At 48.7% G+C, this 19,089-nt stretch overlaps 1 long non-coding RNA gene across 1 annotated transcript; it reads left to right on the top strand.

Moving 5' to 3' along the window:
* The first annotated feature begins 2,261 nt into the window (after positions 1 to 2,261).
* Positions 2,262 to 15,160, top strand: LOC110342705. Its single transcript, XR_002384855.2, has 3 exons — positions 2,262 to 2,494; positions 3,687 to 3,791; positions 15,025 to 15,160. It is a non-coding gene; the product is annotated as an uncharacterized LOC110342705 (long non-coding RNA).
* Positions 15,161 to 19,089: the final 3,929 nt, after the last annotated feature.

Raw genomic sequence — 19,089 nt, 5'->3', positions numbered from 1 at the left:
GCAAAACCAATAGCAAGACCAAGCACTGACTGGGCCATTGGAGACGCCTTTATTCTCGGGTGGGGCACATGTCCTCTGACTGTGTCCCTCAGTTAAAAGGGGGTCTAGCCGGGCGTTGTTGGCGCACGCCTTTAATCCCAGCACTCGGGAGGCAGAGGCAGGAGGATCTCTGTGAGTTCGAGGCCAGTCTGGTCTACATGAGCAAGTTCCAGGACGGCCTCCAAAGCTACAAAGAGAAACCCTGTCTAGAAAAAACAAAACAAAACAAAAATGAGGGCCTTGACAACTCAAAATAAATAAGTTATATATACTTAATTTTTTTCCCAGTTGTGATTGACAAATACTATCCCATCAGGTCCTCCCCGGGCCAGGGACATGCTTGCATCCTTAGGACAGTGAAGTCAAAGTGCTCTTTATAGCAACATTAGGAACCAAGGTTACTTCTCCACTGGAGAGAGCCCAGCCCTCAGCCTCATTACTGCATCTCTCCAGCTGAGGCGACAACCAGGGGCTGAAAATAATTAGCTGTGCATCCAGGCTGTCTTCCCCCACAGGCCAGGGTAACCAAGACGGTCTCTGGAAGCAGATAAAACATATTCTTTTTCTGCATTCCAATGACATCAGTTTCCCTCAGCTTCCTCCAAGATTAAGACGTTAATGGTGGAGTTGCTGGGCTCACAGGGCACTCATACAATACGGAATCGAGCGAGGAAGCCATTTTGCCTTCTCATTCATTCCTTCGAATGACTTGCAGCTGGACCTGCTTTCTGGGCGCCTGCAGCCGCTCGCCTGAAGTTTATCCGCCAAGCCTGCGCCACCGCCATCATCTCAGGAAGCTCCTACAGGCTGCTCCTAAGAGTAGCTTTAGACAAGGAACTCTGAGTCTTAGTCCAGTCTCTGTAACCCTGGACGGGGAGGACATTCCTGAGACCCAGGGCCAGAGCTGAGCCCTATGTCACAGCGGCCTAGGCGGGACCACTGGCTTCTTTGTGCGCATGTGCGGTAAGCTCTGTTTATCAAAGGTAAGAGATAAGCTATGTTTGTTTTTAGCGAAGGAAGGAAGGAAGGGAGGGAGGGAGAAAGGAAGGAAGGAAGGAAGGAAGGAAGGAAGGAAGGAAGGAAGGAAGGGGAAAACACGCTGAGGCAGGAGGATTGGGAAGGACAACCTACCTTACAGAGTAAGTTCAGGCTACATAATGGGACACGTACCTGAGCTTGTAGTGTCCCATACAGAACCAATACATACAGACGGCAACATAGATGGCTGAACACATGTTAACGTTTTTTATTCATCTTTGAAACATCCACAGTGAACTTATTTCCTGTTGGTGGTAGTTTGTTTTTATTATTATCTTTTTTTATTATTTATTTTTTAAAAAGTAATTGTACTTATATATGTGCACATACACCCACACATGCAAACTCACACGTGTGTGGGTGCCCTCCCGGAGTTACGTGGAGTTTTAAGTTGCCCAGTGAGGGCGCTGGGCACTAATATCCGGTCTTCTACGAGAGCAGCAAGTGCTCTTAATCGCTAAACCGTCTCTCCAGGCGTGTCTCACATTTTTATTTCTTCATTATTGGTGGTGTGTACGTTTGTATACAATGTATGAAAGTCTAAGTACAGACACATGAGCCAATTTTTCAACATGTCTGAGTTGGCTGAGCCATTTCATGGGGACCTTAAATACCTAAAATTTTATTCACTTTTATATGTGCGAGTGTTTGCCTGCATGTATGTATGTATGTATGTGTACTACACATACGCAGTGCCCACTGAGGCCAGAAGGGAGTATCAGACCTCCTGGAACAGGAGTTGTGTGACATTGTAGAGGGCCTTATTCATGCTGGGAAGTGTTATGAATACCAGGAGCTAAGACCAAGAAATTGCCGGGTCAAATCCATTCCTATCGGGGCCTCTTGAGCAGGAGAACGTGAGCAACTCTTAGCTGCAGCAGAGAGGATCTTATGTCCCTTTCATGCCCGTTGTAAGCAAGCGAAGCCGAAACAGAAGCAGAACTTTTGCTGTTAGCATTCGGCACAAACACATTGTCAAAGCTTTTGACGTCACTGTGACTGACCAGTTTCTGAAAAAGCCCCGTCACATGAACCCTACTTTTCAAGAGGTCTCTGTGGTCTGTAGGCTTGAGAGCACAGTCTACACAATAGGAACATGAATCTTGCTTCACTTCAGAAACACAAGTACAAGCGCCAAGATTCTGGAAACAGGCGTGGGAGCTGAGTAATAGAAGGAACGGAGGCTCTGTTATTCTTTAACAGATGAAGTAAGTTACTTAACCCACATTGAAATCAATAGTGAAGGCAGAAATGGGGCAGTCAGCCTCTAACAGGACCCAAACTCAGGACCTCTGCAAGAACAGCAAACATTCTTAATCACTGAGCCATCTCTCCGGCTCTCCTTGGGTTTGTTTGTTTTGGCTACGAAAAATTTTAAAGACTTCAAAAGAGGGAGGCACGTCTAATGAGCCCTCAGGTAACCACCACCCAGATTCAGTAGCCCTCAGCTTTCCATCCTTAACTGAGGTTCCATGGGGAAGCCCCGTCTGCCACGTGACATCTGCGGACGGTGCAGCCTTGGCTGGCCAGAGCGAGGGGATCCGGGGAGATGGAATGTTGCAGATCAAGAGCCAAGGTTATCTCAGGCATCTTCATTCCCTTTGACAGCTGCCCACTATCAACTAACTGTATGGTTCCTAAGAGCTTGCTAGACACACACACAAATACACACTCACACACACACATACATGCATGTGCACACACACATGAACACACATACATACACACGCACACATACGTACATGCATATGCACACACATACATACATGCATGTGCACACATGCATACACATACACACACGTTTAGTGAAACAAGGCATTTTCTCTGGTTAGTTTGGGTGCTTTAAAAGGGGGTGTGGCTATGCCACACCCTCCTGAGCTCTGGGACTGTGGACACCAGCCACCACGCCAGGCTTACACCACACTCAGTGTGTATAGGAAGGTACTGAGCTGCCCTGAGCAGGGGCAGTGTACGGTGATAAACCCATGACTGATGCCTGCTTAATGGTAATAATTTTCTGTGGGACCTAGAGGATTCTCCCGGTGGTGCTCTTGGAGGCAGGGGGATGGTGGTGGCTTTGATTGTCATGTACTTTAGGGAGAACTGATGCCCAGATGTATGTGACAGCTTGTGTCTGCGATTCCAGAACTTGGATGGTGAGAGAAGGGGGATCAAGGTCATATCCGGCTACATAAAAGAGTTTGATTGGGGCGGGGGGGGGACAGGGATGCGTGAGAACTTGTCTAATAAGCACATAGTCAGGCTAGAGTGATGACCCAGCGGTTAAGAGCTCATATTGTCACAGAAGACCTGGCTTCAGTTGCCAGCACCCCCACAATGGTTAACAATCCTCTAACTTTGGTTTCGGGGGATCTAGCGCCTCCCGCTGACTTCTGTGGGAACTGCATGCATGTAATGCACACGTATGAACTTGTAAAAGCAAAACACACACATAAGATGAAAATCAACCCTTTTTTAAAAACCTGTTTAACAGTCCCCGTGCCTTAGCCTCTGCGCCAGTGCTGAGGTTGGGCCTGTCTAGGATCTCTGCTGTCTGAGCTTTGCATCTGTCTGCCCCTTCCCCTGCTGCCCATCCTGTTCTAAAAGAGATCTAGGTAGTACACGACAGCCAAACACCACGGCTGACAGCGGATGGCGGAGGTGGATGCACACACGTGTGTCACGTGGACTCACAGGAGCCGGGCTGCCCACAGGTAACAGGGTGACTGTGGGGGGGGGGAGTGGCAGGAGGCTGGGTTAGCAGGAGGAACAGTTGGAGCTGCCCTGGTCCATGCACTAGAGTGTGAGTGGTTTGTCTGAACAAAGATGGGGGGGAGGGGAAGGGGGGAGATGGAAACAAATGAATAACATGGATGAAGAGTCGGGGGAATGGGGGCTGGAGAGACAGCTCAGAGGTTAAGAGCACTGGCTGCTCTTCCAGAGGTCCTGAGTTCAATTCCCAGCACCCACATGGTGGCTCCCAACCATCCGTAATGAGATCTGGCGCCCTCCTCTGGCCTGGAGGCACACATGCAGACAGAACACTGTATACATAATTAAATAAATAAGTAAATCTTAAAAGGTGCGGGGCAGTGGTGGCACACGCCTTTAATCCCAGCCCTCGGGAGGCAGAAGCAAGTGGATCTCTGTGAGTTAGAAGCCAGCCTGGTCTACAAGAGCTAGTTCCAGGACAGCCTCCAAAATAATACAGAGAAACCCTGTCTCAAAAAAAAAAAAACAAAAAACAAAACAAAACAAAAAAAAGAATTGGGGGACTTTCTGTGAAGATCAAAGCAGGGTCTGTGGGTGTGACTGCCTTGGTGGAGTTGTGCAGGAGGCTCTAGGTTTCACCCTTAGGTAAGGCTGGGTGTGTGACGCTTACCTAGCATCCCAGCACCTAGGTGGCGGGGGGGTTAAGGCAGGAGGATCAGAAATGCAAAGCCGTCCTTAGCTACATAGCAAGTTTGAGTCCAGTCTGTGATATATGAGACCATGTCTAAATAAATAAAGATGAAGGTGACATACACAGTATCTTGAGTACTTGTAGCGGCGTCTCACTTGCTGAAGTTACTCTGCCGCGGGTCCTCTTATTTACTGCTCTTATAAGTGGGGTCGTCTCTACCATTATGTTCCAGAAAGTGGTGATGGCTTTTAAAGGTCGCTGCAGGATGCAGGGTAAGGGGCTGCCAATCAGGATGTGGAGAACAATAAACTTCCATTCCACATCCAAACAGCAGGGAAGATATTTGCAGACAGGTTCAGGCTATGTGTTACCAACTCGGGTCAGTCACCCTGTGAGAGGCTGCTTGGCTTCAGATGTTCAAAAAGCAAGAAACAACATTTAGAAATCTATAAGAACAGGAAGGGTTACTGTTAAAAGCCATTCCTTTCAGGAATCATTAAAAATGGACAGTTTAATTTGCATTTCAAACACAGACTCAAAGGGAAGATAAATTTGTCAGGGTAACTAATGGGGAAAGTTTGATAGTACAAATTATTATCTTTTGTCTTAAAGGAAACTAGGATATATACTGAAATCCAAAAGGAAAAAGATCGAACCCAATTGTCCCTCCAAAGGAACTTCAAACTGATTTTTAAAATTCACACATAAGAAACAGAGGGGCTGGCAGTGTAACCCAGTAGGCACAGTTCATACCTAGTGTGCATAAAATCCCTGAATTCCACCCAAAGCCTCATAAGCCAGGACCACAGCACGTACCTGTGATCCCCGAGAAGAGGCCTTAAGCCACCTGGTCTTTTTTTTTTTTTTTTTTTTTTTTTTTTGGTTTTTCAAGACAGGGTTTCTCTGTGGCTTTGGAGGCTGTCCTGGAACTCGCTCTTGTAGACCAGGCTGGCCTCGAACTCACAGAGATCCTCCTGCCTCTGCCTCCCGAGGGCTGGGATTAAAGGCGTGCGCCACCACCACCACAGCTACTGCCACTGCCACCACCACCACCACCACCCAGTCACCTAGTCTTAAACACAATACTCAGGCAGCCATTGAAGAACACATTCTGATGCTGGCCTTGGGTAGGACCCAGACTCTGTTGCTACACAAGACTTCCGTCTCCCAGAATTCTTTTTTTTTTTTCATGATCTCATGTGAAAATAAATAAGGAAAATATGCCCCCTTTAGATCATCTGAAATTTTTTTTTGTTTTTTTGAGACAGGGTTTCTCTGTAGCTTTGGAGGCTGTCCTGGAACTCACTTTGTAGACCAGGCTGGCCTCGAACTCACAGAGATCCGCCTGCCCCTGCCTCCCGAGTGTTGGGATTAAAGGCGTGTGCCACCACCAGCTGATCATCTGAAATTTAATCATACAAATGTATTGAGATGGAGGAGAATATACTCAAAGAAATGTGCTTAGGGTGGGAGATGAGATCAGAAACGGTAGGCATGGGATTCTAAGAGGGCAGAGCTGTCTTGGAGTGGAAAAGAAATAAGAAATATGCCAGGGTGTGGGTGGGTGACACCGGCTCCATCATTGTGCCCTTCTCAGTCCTCTGTGGGGGATAGATGGGTTTTTAGTCTTGTGGGGTGTTAAGGAAGAAGGGATCTGTGCAAAAGTGTGCGTGTGTGTGTGCGTGTGTGTGTGCGCGTGTGCGCGTGTGCGTGTGTGTGCGCGTGTGCGTGCGTGCGTGTGTGCGTGTGCGTGCGTGCGTGTGTGTGTGCGTGTGCGCGTGTGCGTGTGTGCGTGTGTGTGTGTGCGTGTGTGCGTGTGTGTGCGTGTGCGCGTGTGCGTGTGTGTGCGTGTGCGCGTGTGCGTGTGTGCGTGCGTGTGTGTGTGTGTGTGTGTGTGTGTTTGAGACCAGATGAGTTCTACAGCAGAGCAGTACACAGACAAACAACCCACAACAACAAAGGGACAAAGAGTCATGTGACATCCTAGTTACACACAGACCATGTTAACCAGGTAAAATCCCACTCGATGGTGAGACACAGCACCTCATGACTGTTACACGGTGGACCACATTCTCCTTGGACAAAGAGGTTCTCAACAAGAACCTGTCATGCAAATACAAAGACACACAGAAGGAAATGACAGAGGCAAACCCAAGGGAGCATGTGTGTGCGTGCGTGTGTGTGTGTGTGTGTGTGTGTGTGTGTGTGAGTAAGGGAGGCAGGGGTGTTAAACGTGATATCTGACAAAGCAGAATTTAATCAAAAGCCAGAAGCATCAGTAGTGAATGGTGGGAGGCCCAGAAGGAGGAGCAGAAATAAGCGGTGGTGGGGGGGTACAAGGGGTGGCAAATACCAGGTTGTTTCCCGGCACCCACACTAGGTGGCTCACAATTGCCTGTAACTACAGCTTCAGAGAGGATTCAACACCGCTTTCCAGCCTCTACGGGCACATACATTCACACATACAAGGAGACACACATACACACGCACACACACACACACACACACACACACACACACGCACGCACACACGATACAAAATAAATTAACTAAGAGCTCTATAGCTGGGTGTGGTCTCATATACCTGTAGTCCCAGCACTTGGGACATAGTGGCAGGGGCATCAGGAGTTCCCAGTCATCCTGAGCTGCAGGGGGAGCAGGAGGCTCTCCCTGAGAGAACCCCAGCTCGTACTCATGCTGATTTACTAATCACGGCTTCAGAGGTTGTGGACAGTTTGAAGTGTTACAGACCATTTATTGCCATCCTCATGAGTGATAAAGTCTCTTTGAGACCATTAGGAATGTGCAGACAGCTAGTGGCACCGATCAAAAGGCTTGGAGAGCAGCACTGGGTCGGGCTAGGGATTGTGTCTCTTCCTGGGCAGGTTCTAGGTTCCAGTTAGACTTCACTACTTGGTTGCAAGTTTCTCCCTGGGAGGTCACAGGGATCACAGCCAGGAATAGCCAATTCTGTCCATGCGTAGCAATACAGAGCCAAGATCCCATCTGTAGTCAAACATGGTGTCTCTCACCCATAATCCCAGCACTTGGAAGTCTGAGGCAGGTGGGCTGCTGAGAGTCTGAGGCTACTTTGGACTACATAGTGAGCTATAGGCTAGCTTGGGCTACAGAATGAGACTTCTGCAGGAGTTTCGAGAATCTCTCTCTCTCTCTCTCTCTCTCTCTCTCTCTCTCTCTCTCTCTAGGGTTGTCAGTACGTTTCTGTGCTATAACAGAATGCCACCGGCTGGGTATCTTATATGCAAGACGTATCTTCTCGAATTTCTAGACTCTGAGACGTCTAACATGGAGGGAGGTGTGTGTTTCAAAGCTCAGGGAGGTGGCCTCAGGAGATGAAAACACTCAGGCCTGGAGTGCCTTTTGCAGCATCTGTGTGATCAATGAAATAATTAGGTCCTCATGGTGACTAGACTCAGCTCCATAAGTCAGATTACTCAGCCCAGAGTACGGCACAAGATACAGTGAGGTCAAGGGTTTTCCGATTTGCTTGCACACCTATGAGACCAAAGCACTGCCTGTGTGGCTGCGTGCATTGTCTTTGGTTTGTGACAGCACACAGTAGGCCCCTGACATTAGGACAACCAGCCTCGAGTTCACAGAACCACGGGCCTGCCACAGATCCCGCCTAAGTCAGTCTTGCCTCTTGCATTTTGGATGAGATATTCATTAGGAGGTTTTCACACTCCCTAGAGAATAATAAAAAGCTCTCATAAAATGATCTGCTTGAATGATGTGGCAATTACAGTGGAGAGCTGTTCAGAACTGACCACTGAGCCAGCAGGGTCCTTAGGGGGCTTGGATGCTGCTGTCCCTTGGGGATTCCTACAAATAGAGTTCAAGACAAGACATCTCCTCATCTCCTTATCCCAATCCAGCTGCCATCCAGACCCACCTGGGGAAGGTTTGGTGCCACCGCTGAGGCAGACTGCGGGGTCCATTCTCTGGAGTCCCGGTTTTGGAGTGAGACGGTTTGGCTCCGCTTGTAATTCTACAATTCCACGGAGTGACCTTGCACTCGTTTTAATTTTTAAATCCTCTTTGTGCCTCACTTTAAGGGACAAAATGCCTATCTCTATTTTATGTGCTTGTATGTGTGCCTGAGTATATGTATACGCAGCACACACACACACACACACACACACACACACACACACACACACACACGTAAGCACCCGCAGAGGCCAGACAAGGACGTCGGATCCCCTGGAAATGGATGCAGGTGCTAGAAACTGACCTGGGTCTTTCTCAAAAGCAGTGCGGGCTCGTGACCCCTGAGCCCTGAGCTATCTCTCCAGCCCCGTCCGTCTTCATCTTTCTTCATCTTCAGAATGATCGCTGTCAGGACTCTCCCAAGGTGCTTGTAACTTCTAAACGAGTTAATACTTTTAGCCCTTACATCTGAGACTGGCATTCAGCATGTATTTGGCAGATATTAAGTGCTCCTTTATGGGACCTCCACGAGGTATATTTCCACAATTTGATGGCTGAGGAAATTGAAGTTTGGAGAGTTTAAATTACTGGCCCCAGGTCGGATGAATCCGATGCTGGGGATTCAAAGCCACACCGGATTTTAGAGCCCTCGCCGTCGGCACTCGGGTGTTCACTGTTTAATATTGCAGAGTTGTCTGGTGCTTTGGTTCCTGCCAGGAAGATGTGAGGGAAAGATTTAGTATTGATCAGCGAGAGGGTCCTAGAAACAAGACAAATGTGCGAAGCTGAAGGTTCACAAAGGACAGAACTTATTCAAAGCACAGTCATTGATGGACTGGAGAGGTGGCATTCTGTCTCTCTCTCTCTCTCTCTGCTTTTCAAGACAGAGTTTCGCTGTGTAGCCCTGTCTGTCCTGGAATTCATTTTATAGACCAGGCTGGCCTTGAACTCACAGAGATCCTCCTGCCTCTGCCTCCCAAGTGTGGGATTAGAGGTGTGCACCACCACTGCCTGACCATGTGTTACTGTGATAAAGATACTGACACTAACACAATGTATAAAAAATACATTAATTAAAAAAACAACATTTAACTGGGCTCACAGTTCCGAAGGGTAAGAGTCCAAGATGTCAGAGCAAAGGTTCAAAGGTTCAGCACGGGCAGCTAAGAGCTCACATCTTAAACCACAAGCAGGGGACAGAGATCACACTGGGAATGGCAAGAATCTTTGGAAGACACACACACACACACACAGAGGCAGGCACACACACAGTCACACACATGCACACACACACAGCATACATACATACATACATACATATGCACACACATATACACGCACACACAGAGCACACATACATACACATGCACACACAGCACACACATACATGCACACACACAGCACACACATACAGCACACACAGTCACACACGTCACACACATGCACACATACATGCACACACACATACACATAGTCACACACATGCACACACAGCACACACATGCACACACGCAGCACACATACATACATATGCACACATACATGCACATGCGCACACACAGCACACACACATACACATGCACACACACAGCACACACATACACACACGCACGCACGCAAGTGCACCCACAGAGCCAGGGACTGAACTCAGGGTCTTTGTGCAGCCCGCACCTTTTCTCACTGATCTGTCTCGCTGGCCATTTTAGCCCATCATAAATGCATACCTCCATGGAATTCCAGACATTTACCATCCTCCGTCTGCAGACTCTGCTTTATCTTCTGAAACAGAAACTCCATATTCCTTAAAGGACACCTCCCCTCAGTCCTTTCCTTCCTTAGACCCTGGCAGCTCCGTCCTAGTTCCTGTCCCTCTAAAATCATCCTTCCACCTAAGTGGGATTGTTTATCTTGTTTTCTGAGTGCCTCTCCTTGGCCTACAACTTGGCAAGTTAGCTGTGCTGTGGCCAGGAAGCCCCAGGAATCCTCCTGTCTCTGCCTCGCCAGCACTGGGGTCATGCACAACCACACTCAACCATTTAACGTGAGTGCAGGGCACAGAACTCAGGTTCTTACACCTGCCCTGACCAAGGTGCTTTACCAGATGAGCTATCCCAGTCCCGGCATTTAGCCCTCTTTCTTATTTTTTATTATTTGTTTATTTTTGGTTTTTCAAGACAGGGTTTCTCTGTGGCTTTGGAGGCTGTCCTGGAACTCGCTCTGTAAACCAGACTGGTCTCCAGCTCACAGAGATCCGCCTGCCTCTGCCTCCCAAGTGCTGGGACTAAAGGTGAGAGCCACCATGCCCAGCTACCAGGCCATTTCTTCCTGTGTAGCTCTCTATGGTTTGCAAGGCCTGAATCACGTCTGTGTTGGTGCCTTTCTTCTGTCCTCCTGTGCCTGGGGACACACAGCTCCTCTTCTGTGGCCATGCTTGTAGGCTGTAGCTTAAAAAAACGGACATTTGCGTGTGGACACTGAGTCCTCAGGTTTATGCAGCGAGCGTTTCGTTACTGAGCCGTCTCTCAGCCTTTCCTTGAGTCAGGGTCTCGTGTATTTCCGGTTGGTCTGGAGCTCACTGCACTGAGCAGCTGAGGGTGACTGTGAACTGCTAACCTCTGCGTCTGGGATTTCAGGCATGCACCACCACGGCGTGGGTGCAGCAAGAGCTTCTTGCACTTGAGGCAAGCAAGCACTCTTTCAGCTGGGCTACGCGGGCCCAGCCCTGAGGCTCCTCTTTGACCTCGGTCCTCAGAGTGCTGGTCCTCTCGGTCCACCGTTCTCATGGTTGGGTAGTGACTGGTGGGTTGTTGATGGGATTGGCCAACAGCGGGAGGACTGTTTGTCTTCCTTGAAATAAAATTCTCAGTTATAGACGGTCAGTGCCTTTCTGGGCCTTCAGCATTATAGGGTTACAATTGTTTACTGTCTGTTTTAGAGCCCCCTCTGTTGTCTAAATTTGGAGTCAGAATTACATAGATCCAAAGACATGGGTCAGAGGCGGAGCCTAGCATGTATATTCTGAGTTCAGTATTGCACACTGCAAAAATAAGCCAAGCGTGTACATGTGTTTTGTCTCCGCCTGTGTGTATGTGTGTGCATGTGCAATGTGTGTATGTGTGTATATGTGTGCATGTGTTTGCGGTGTGTGTGTGTGTCAAGCTTTACTCTATGTTATCTCTCTCTTAAGTCTTGCCTTCACGTTCAGTATACTGGACTCCAGAGAGACAGTAATTGATCTGATCATGATTGTGGGCTGTGGCAAAAGACAAAAGGGAATCTGTGAGCTACAGGATGCCTGTTCTGAAGGACAATAGCAATCTCCGCAGGAGCGAGCTGCTGCGGCCTCACCACGCTGGGAAGGACCTCTGTCTCAGGATGCTTGCATGCTCCTGGCCTCTGTCTTGACTACCCCAGAGCCTCTGCGCCTGGGAATGAAGAGCCAGGACATGAGCATCTAGCGAGGACGCCTGCCCCTCTTGGAGCAGGCAAATGGGAACTGAACGAGGTAGCTGGTTTATCACCGTAAATCAGAGCCCCGGCATTTGGATTTGTATACCATTGATCTTTTCCTAATTTACTTTGCGCCGCTCTGAGCAGTGGCAGAGTGTGATACAATTGTGCTTTTACTCTTAACTTTGATGTTTATTTAGTGTGTGTGTGTGTGTGTGTGTTTGCACACATGCTCGGGGATGGGACACTCATGGGTACGGAGGTCAAAGGACATCTTCCCAGAGTCCCCTTTCTCCTTTCACCGAATGAGGGTGGAACTCCATCCATTAGGGTTGGCAGCAAGCCCCTGCACACACTGAGCCACCTATCCGTCCCCAGCTGTGCTGTTAAAGATACAAAACGGACAGTCAGATTTGGTCACTGGTGATGGCGGTGAGGTAGGATTGGGCCCCCCACTCTCCTTGAGCATTTTAAAATGCAGCCATTGTTCCTTCTACCTCGCCCTGACCTCAGAAACGCTCCAGTGGCCCGCTCTGCAACCGGCCTCAAATGAACAGGAGAAAGCCTCAGACTTTCTTTCATCTCTCCGTGTTGTCAGATGAGGGCACAGGTGACCCCGTCTCACATTTACAGGAAGTGGCTTCTTTTCAAACGCCGCGGGAGGCTAACGCCATTGTAGTCCCTTTTCTTCTTCTTAGTTCCCGGGCTCTCACATCCCAGGACAGTCTACAAAGAGGGAAGGCTCCACAGTGCTACTCCTAGTCTTCCACCCCAAGCAACCTTAAATTAAAAAAACAAACAAAAAAACAAAAAAACCAGAGCAACAAACCAGACTAGACTGTCCAGCTAGAGAGACGGCTGGATGGTTACTAGTGCTTGCAGCACAAACATAAGGACCAGAGTTCAGATCCCAACATCCACGAAGCAAGCCGGGTGTCGCCCTATGCATACCTGTAGCACCAGCACCTAGATCCCTGGGTGGGGCAGAGATGGAGGACCACAGGTTTGCTGGCTTCAAGTCCAACAACAACAACACTGACCCCCACCAAAAAAATAATTATCAGTATCAAACTCAGGGGTGAGAGGAGATGGGGGGAAGGGAGGTGGTGAATATAATAAAGAATCTATCTTACTTAGGCTTTTTATTGCTTCGAGGAGACACCATGACCAGGGAAACTCTTATAAGAAAAACATTTAACTGGGGCTGGCGTACAGTTTCAGAGGTTCAGTCCATTATTATCACAGCAGGGAGCATGATGGTGTGCAGGCAGACGTGGTGCTGGAGAAGTAGCTGTAGGCTACAGGAAGTTGACTGAGACAATGGGCATACGCTGAGCATAGGAAACCTCAAAGCCCGCCCCCACAGTGACACACTTCCTCCAACAAAGCTACACCTCCTAATAGTGCCACTCCCTATGAGATTATGGGGGCCAATTACATTCAAACTGCCACAGATGCATTGTATGAAATTATTAAGGAATTAGTAAGTATAATTAAATAACATTATAATAATCATTAAACTCATAGTTAAAGTAATATTAGCAAGCTAAGGCTGTAACTCAGTTGGTAGAGCATTTGCCTAATGTTCACAGAGATCCTGTCAAGCCCCCAGCACCACACAAAATAGGCATGGTGGCCATACCTGTAATCCCAGCACTTGGGAAGTAGAGACAGAGGGATCAGAAGTGCAAGGTCTCCCTTGGATATGTAGGGAGCTGAGGCCAGCTTAGACTTTGTGAGAAAGACCTTATCTTAAAGTATAATAATAAAAGGCCAGGCATGGGGATGCATGTTCAATCCTAGCACTCAGGAGGAAGGGGTAGGTGGACCTCTGTGGGTTCGAGGCCAGCCTGGTCTATAGAGTGGGTTCCAGGTCAGCCAGGGCTACAACAGTCAGCTCTGTCTCAATAATAGTGATGATGATGATGATGATGATGATGATGGTTTCAAAGTAACAGATTTCTAATACCTCCTAATAACGTAAACTTAATCCTTCAAGCGTCAATCCCTCGGCGTCTGGTTTCAGAATCATTACAGTTTAGCAAACTAACACGTGAAGCGTGAGGACGGTCACGTAGTACAAAGGAAATGGGGACCACCCCTCGTCCCCTGCTTTTTAACAGGCCGTACTGAACAGAATAGGGGTCTACTTGTAAGATTTCTGTGTGTGGGCACGTGTGAGTGTAACATGTGTGTGACATGTGTGTGACATGTATGAATGTATGTGGCATGTGTGAGACAAGTGTGTGACATGTGTGAGATGTGTGTGAGTGAGACATGTATGAGTGTGTGTGACGTTTGTGCAACATGTATGTGGTGTGTGTGTGTGTGTGCTTGTGATTAAGCGCTCTTAGAGTATGAAGTCCTCTGGAGCTGGAGCTACAGGAAATTGTGAGTTGTCTGATGTTGACGCTGCCTCTACAAGCACTGTGTCATGTCTCCAGCTCCCCAAATGATCCTGACGTGACTTCATGCTCAGTCCTTCCCCAGACAGTGACAGTTTCTAAGAGTCCACTAACGACTGACTAGACAGCTCGTATTTTCATTTCGGTTTAGTAACTGAACTGGTTTATAGATATAAATAGTCTCTTAGTTAGGGTTGGTTGCTGTGAAGGGACACATAACCAAGGCAGCTCTTAAAAAAGAAAGCATTTAATTGAGGGCTGGCTTACAGTTCAGAGGTTTAGTCCATGACCATCATGGCGGGAGCATGGCGGCGTGCAGGCAGACGTGGTGCTGGGGAGCGGCTGAGAGTTCTTCATCCAGATCAGCAGGCAGTGGAGCCACAAGGCCCAGCTTGAGCATAAAACACCTCAACTCCCCCCCACACACACAGTGACACGCTTCCTCCAACAAGTCACACCTACCCCAACAAGGCCACACCCCCAATAGTGACACTCCTTATGGACCACATATTCAAACACATGAGTCTACGGGGGCCATACCTATTCAAACCACCCCATTCCACTCACTCCCAGGCCCCCATAGGCTTGCAGCCAGACACTTGTTTAAAAGTCTAAACTTCAAAGTCTCTCCTGCGATCCATGCAGTCTCTTAACTGTAATCCCCTGTAACATCAAAATGTAAAGCCAGACCACACACCTCCAACATACAATGGCACAGGATGTCCATTGCCATTCCAGAACGTAGGGAAGGGAGCACAGCGAGGAGATACTGGACCAAAGCAAGACCACGAACCAGCTGAGCCAACTCCAAACTGCACCTCCACGTCTGAGCCAACTCCAAACTGCACCTCCACGTCTGAGCCAACTCCAAACTGCACCTCCACGTCTGAGCCAACTCCAAACTGCACCTCCACGTCTGAGCCAACTCCAAACTGCACCTCCACGTCTGAGCCAACTCCAAACTGCACCTCCACGTCTGAGCCAACTCCAAACTGCACCTCCACGTCTGAGCCAACTCCAAACTGCACCTCCACGTCTGAGCCAACTCCAAACTGCACCTCCACGTCTGATGCCACAGCGCGCTTCAGATCTCCAGCTCCTTCCAGCTCTGCTGACCGCAACGCACGCCCTTCCCTGGGGTTGTTTCCACTGCCGCTCTGCTGGGCAGGGATCTTCGTGGCTCTGGCGTCTCCATCTCCAGCATCTTGTGCTCTTCAAGGCAACACAGCTTCACTCCACGGCCTCTCTGGGCCTCCGTGCAGGGACACCCCTGACGCATGCCTGGCTTCAGAGGCTTTCCTTAGTCTCGGAAGGAGATTATGGAACCCTTTTCCTTCTGTCCTTGACCCTAAACTCAGAATCATGTGGCAGAAGCTGCCGAGTTCTGTCGCTTGCTGGAGCCGGAACGTGGTCCCCTCATCCGCCGATTACATCTTCACCAGCTTTCTGTTTGCCATGGTTTCATTTGTGACTAAGCTTGGCTGTGCTGGAACTCAGGCTGGCCTTGAACTCAGAGATCCACCTGCCTCTCTCTCTGGAGTGCTGGGACTAAAGGTGTGCGCCACCCACCGCTAAGACTTTCTCTGATTCCTTTTCACATGTCGGAAGCTGAGCCATGCGGGGCCTCGCCGTGAGGTCTCCACTCACTTTATTCCATTTACCATCAGGCTTTCATTTAACCTGCTTATCTCCTTGAACACAGGACTCCTCTCCATCCCGCTTCCTGGTGCCCTTTTCTCCCCAATCTTGCATTTTGCGTTTTTTTTTTTTTTTTTTTTTTTTTGGTTTTTCGAGACAAGGTTTCTCTGTGGCTTTGGAGGCTGTCCTGGAACTCACTCTGTAGAGCATTTTGTGTTTTTACTCGCTCAACTTGCTCCTTTTCATTTCAAATCTTCCTAAGCGTGAGCACTAATAACCACAGGACAGAGTCAATACCTGGCTGTTGTGAGATTCCCTCTGCCAACAGAATTATCTAAAAATGGTCGCTTTAGCTTCAGGCAGGCTTTTTCAGACAAGGGCAAAAAGCAACCACATCCTTTGGCAAAATGTCACAAAACGGTCTGTGGCTACATACTAAAAATGTTGTCCTCTAAAACCTCTTGAGCCTGGCCTCCACAGTTCAAATCACCCTCAGCACCACTGTCTCCCTCGTTAATACCACAGTGGCCCCTTAAGCCCCCACTTTAACTGTTCAACTGCTTTTCTGATCCAAAATTCCAAAGTCCGCATTCCTCCAAACGAAAGCTCAGTCAGGGCTATCACAGCAACACCCCACTCCTGGTACCAGCTTCTGTCTCGGTTAGGGTTTTTTGTTGCTGTAAAAAGACACATCATGAGCCGGGCATTGGTGGCGCATGCCTTTAATCCCAGCACTTGGGAGGCAGAGGCAGGCGGATCTCTGTGAGTTCGAGGCCAGCCTGGTCTACAGAGGGAGTTCCAGGACAGCCTCCAAAGCCACAGAGAAACCCTGTCTCGAAAAACCAAAAAAAAAAAAAAAAAAAAAAAGACACATCATGACCATGACAACTTTTATAAAAGGAAACTTAATTGGCCAGCTTATGGTTCCAAGGTTTATTTGCACATTTCACATTGTTTTAGTTAGGTGTGTGTAAACTACTAGGGGTAAAGATACAGCTTTGTGGGAGAGCACTTGCCTAGCATTTCATGAGGTCCTAGGTTCAAACACCATCCCCCACCAAAAATTTTGGAAAAAAATTCTTTAGACCAAAAAAAAAAATGTTCCAAACTGGGTGGCTTAAACAGAAATGTACTCCGTTAAAATGCTAGAAGCCAACATCTTTGCAGAGGCCCCTATCCTTGTGCCTAGAGATTTGATAGTCATCTTCCCATGTATCATGGCAATCTTCTCTGGCATTCTTGCTGTTGGCAAGTCTGTGCCCTCGCCCCTTGCGTAAGAACGCACATTACGTTGCATTAGGCCTGACTTCCTATTCCCAACAAGGTCCCACTCACACATACTGTCCGGAGGTGAGCGTGTCTGTCTGCTAGACACCATTCTGAACACAGCAGAAGTCCCGCTGCAGCCTGAGACAAAAGAGAAAGAAAAAAAATTAGGAGAGGTGTGGCTTAGAAGAGGCGTGGCTTAGAAGAGGTGTGGCAAGGGAGAGAAGCCCTTCGCTCTAGAGCCCTTCATTCTGGAATCTAGCTGGCATTTCCTCCTTAAATCAAGAAACTTCAACGCAACTGATAAAACCCAGATCCCCCGTGGAGATAGTGCCTGTTCCCCTCACAGACCTGTCAAGCAAGGATGTCAGGCACAAGCCGTGCTCAGGGCCACAGTGCTTGTAGCCCTGAGTTAAGTGCGTCAGCTCCCCTCTAGACCCAGACAATACGCCGTGCACCCCAGAAAGCCACCTTACAGTTTCACGCCTAAGGGCCAGGGAGGTGGTCAACCCAAGGCTGACAACCCACTTTCCACACCTGGGACCCAGAAAAGGCTGGCTATTACAGCGCATCTGTGAGCCCGGCGCCCCTACAGCAAGATGGACTCGGCTGGCTATTACAGCGCATCTGTGAGCCCGGCGCCCATACAGCAAGATGGACTCGGCTGGCTATTACAGCGCATCTGTGAGCCCGGCGCCTCTACAGCAAGATGGACTCGGCTGGCTATTACAGATCATCTGTGAGCCCGGTGCCCCTACAGCAAGATGGACTCGAGTCTTTAGGAATTCTGGGGCCGGCTATCCCTGAGGACACAGCACCACAGCAGAAACAAGACAGAAAAAAAACCCGATTCAACGAGGCAGCAGGTGAGACATGACTTCCAAAAGGTGTCCTCTGATTTCTCTGTGGGCTTGTGTCCGCATGTTCGCTGGGGTGTCACATACTGTTCCTAGGAACAGAGCTTGGCTAGTTTCTTTGCGAGGATTCAGGGCAGGGCAGTCCAAATCAGTTATCATGGTCACTGAGTCATTGGCCGCTGCTTTTTCTGCTCTGGGGCCCATCTTGTCACGGCCCGATCCCGAGACTTATGACTTAGTTCTTTTGACAGTTATATATGGCCTCGAGCAATATAGACACCGGCATTTCAGAAACTAGGATATGCAGAACCATGTGGGGATGTAATAAAACAGGAAACTGGGCTCTGGAGAGGTGGCCCAGTGGGTTAAACGCACGTACTGCTCCTCGCAGAGGGTCCAAATTCAGTTCCCAGCACCTACAACTTCGGGTCGCTCACAACTGCCTGCATCTCCGGTGCCAGGAGATCCAACACCTTCTCCAGGCCTCCATGGGCACTGACCTCATGTAAACATAACCCACAAGGGTACACAGACACACACTGGTGATTAAAAATAAAAACTAATGCATGCTGTGGTGGTGCACACCTTTAATCCCAGCATTCAGGAGGCAGAGACAGGGTTTTTATTATTAAGACCTATTAGAACTCGTGCTACATATGTACGTGCACATACGGACTGTGTGTGCACACGTAAGGACAGAGACAGGTGGCCATGGAGGCCAGAGGCGTTGGCTCCTGTTAAGAGAAGCTTTTTCTTGAGAGAATGCCTTCCCGCCAGCCTAGTTCTAGAGCCGCATCAGTCCCAAATAAACACACAAGACGCTGTATTAATTATGAAGCTGTTGGCCTTGTTTGTTTCTTACTGGCTAGCTCTGCTTTAAGTAATTACCCCATAATTGTTAATCTAAGTATGTCTCTTACCGGAGAATAGTTCCGGGCTTCCTAGCCCCATGGCGTTACATCTTGACTCTCTCGTGTTTCTCCTTCCCAGAGTCCTCCTGGACTCCTAGTCCCACCTATCTAGATTCCTATTGGCCAGACAG

The sequence above is a fragment of the Mesocricetus auratus genome, unplaced genomic scaffold (assembly GCF_017639785.1).
Source record: "Mesocricetus auratus isolate SY011 unplaced genomic scaffold, BCM_Maur_2.0 Super-Scaffold_2245, whole genome shotgun sequence".
NCBI classification, from domain to species: domain Eukaryota; kingdom Metazoa; phylum Chordata; class Mammalia; order Rodentia; family Cricetidae; genus Mesocricetus; species Mesocricetus auratus.
Note: the sequence above shows the minus strand (reverse complement) of the source record. Positions and strands in the feature narration are given on the sequence as shown.